Source organism: Hyperoodon ampullatus (assembly GCF_949752795.1).
Source record: "Hyperoodon ampullatus genome assembly, chromosome: 2".
Lineage (NCBI taxonomy): Eukaryota > Metazoa > Chordata > Mammalia > Artiodactyla > Ziphiidae > Hyperoodon > Hyperoodon ampullatus.
The window spans coordinates 164,772,467-164,774,873 of record NC_136915.1 but is presented as its reverse complement, the minus strand read 5'-3'; the positions used below and the strand labels follow the sequence as shown (position 1 = coordinate 164,774,873).

The 2,407-nt window shown below is 38.6% G+C and overlaps 1 pseudogene across 1 annotated transcript; it reads right to left on the bottom strand.

Moving 5' to 3' along the window:
- Positions 1-1,258: 1,258 nt before the first annotated feature.
- Positions 1,259-2,026, bottom strand: LOC307048816 (small ribosomal subunit protein eS4-like; annotated as a pseudogene). The gene has a single exon. The product of its transcript is annotated as a small ribosomal subunit protein eS4-like (transcript).
- Positions 2,027-2,407: the final 381 nt, after the last annotated feature.

The window sequence follows — 2,407 nt, the reverse complement described above, 5'->3', positions numbered from 1 at the left end:
ATAACTGTAGACTGGGTGGCTTAACCAACAGAAAATTTTCTCATAGTTCTGGAGGCTAGAAGTCCAAGATCAAGGTCCTAGCTCATTTGGTTTCTGGTGAGAGCTCTCTTCCTGGCTGCCTTCTTGCAGTGTCCTCGCATGTCCTTGGTGTGTATGCAGGGAGGGAGAGAGATGGAGAGTAGCCAGCTCTCTAGTGTCTCTTCTTGTAAAGATACTAATCCTGTAGGATCAGGGCCCCACCCTTATGATCTCATTTAACCTTAATTACTTCCTTAAAAGCCCTTATTTCCAAATTTAGCCACACTGGGGGATTAGGGCTTCAACATATGATTTTTTGAGGGTACATTAATCCACAAAGTATAGAAAAGGTGATGGGGCTTCTAACAGAAGCAGGAAATAGAAAAGTTTTACTACAACTGAATAATAAATTTGGCTCTGAGCCTCCTGGCAAATAAGGCAAAAAGGGAAACATAATAGGCAGTGTGAATTTAAATCAGTGAATAATCTCTTTGACATTTTAAGACTATTCCCTCATACCGTGTGTTTCTGTTTGTTAAAGTAGTTTCAGATATTGACTGGTAAGGGCAGGAGGTGGAGAGGGATGTATTTTGGGGGCTAGAAATTCTGTTGCATTTCATATCACACTGTAGATTTTTTTTTTTTACATAGAAAGCTGATTTCAAACACTGCTTTTATCCCTTGGAGACTGGGTGGAAGATGTCAGGTAGTACAAGTTCTGGACTGGAGTTGAGTTTATTGCCACTAGAATTAAAGACTGGGCTTTTGAACTGTCAATGCATATGCAGGAATGAAACAAAACAAATGGAAAAGTCACAAATCCTGCAAGCAGATTGTTTCAATTCTGAGGGGGATTTGTAAACCCTATTGCTGGTTCAAGTTAATAAAATATTTTTTACCAAAAATGCTAAAGAAGATCACTTATGTTAATTCTTTTATATTCAAGTGAACTTAAAATGATTTTATCCTGATAGTTGCCACTATCTATGGAATAACTAAAGGCAATTTGTTCATCACAAACTGAAGTTGACATTTTTATTTTAGATGCTCGGGGTCGGTCAATATAATGTACACAGTGCAAAGGGTCACAAAATCATTTGAATGATGATTGTATTAATAATTAATATTAAGTTCTTAAATGGTTTGTGCCATTCTTATTTTTGTTTTTTAATCATGTCATATAATTTTCAGTTAAGTACAAAGACCTTTTTCAATCACATAATCTAGAGATGATTTCACCCTATTTGGCTGCCAGTCTCTTATTTCTGTCTTCAGCAATGGTGAGGTGGATCCCTTTTCCTTGGGGAAGAGATAATCTGTGGTTTGTTACCTTTACCAATAACAAAAATGTTGGCGAGCCAGGAGGCAAAGCCTTTGGCATCTTTCACACGAACCATATCAAAAGAACCAGGAGGTCTCTTTCTGTTGGTGATCACACCAGTTCTTCCCAGGTTAGCACCTCTGGTCACCATATACAGGTTACCAGTGTTAAACTTGATGAAATGGGTAATCTTGTTAGTCTCCAAATCAATCTGAATGGTGTCATTCACCTTGATGAGGGGATCAGGGTAGCAGGTGGTATGAGCATCATGAGTTACCAGATGAGGGATTCCTTTTGTGCCCACAAAGATCTTTCTCACTTTGTACTTAGCTTCCTTAGGTGTACTACAACGAACAGCAAAGTGACCCTTGGTGTCATAGAGAGATGGAAATTCTCTCTGGTCTTGTTAAGGCTGATGAAATCTATTCAACCAGCAGGGTAGGTTATATCAGCTTGGACCTTGCCCTCAGTCTTAATGAACTGTTGCATGCAGATCTTCTTTGCTTCATTTCCTGTCAGAGCATACTTAGGTCTGTTCCTTAGAAAATGATGAGGGGGAGACATGTCTTCTCTCAGGCTTGTGGGGACTGGTAGATGGACGAGGAACGAACACATTGGTCAGTTTATCAGCATCCAATGCTTTGGAGTTGTTACGTGCTTCAGATGTTTCTTGGGATCATGAGTCATGGCTGTGCTAGCCATGAAAAGAGCATTCTTCAATCCTTTTTAGCTTGCCTGAACTTTCTTTGAAGTCAACTTGGTTCTTAAATTTACATTGTTTTCTCAAAGTGGTAAAAAGAGAAAAAATAATTTCTGATCATTGAGAGCCTTTCAAAATGGCAAATTCAAGACTATCGGTGTCCCAAAGTATAACCAGAAAAACAAGTATAATGTAAACCTCAACATTTTTTTCCTTCATTCATCCTTTTGTTCATTCACAATTTGATCAGTTTATATTGAGTACCATCTACATGCCAGGATATTTGTTAGGCTCTGGATAAAATGTGGTCTCTTGGAATTTCCATGCTATTAAAATGCAATGTGGTGTGATAGCTGCCATTCTGGAGA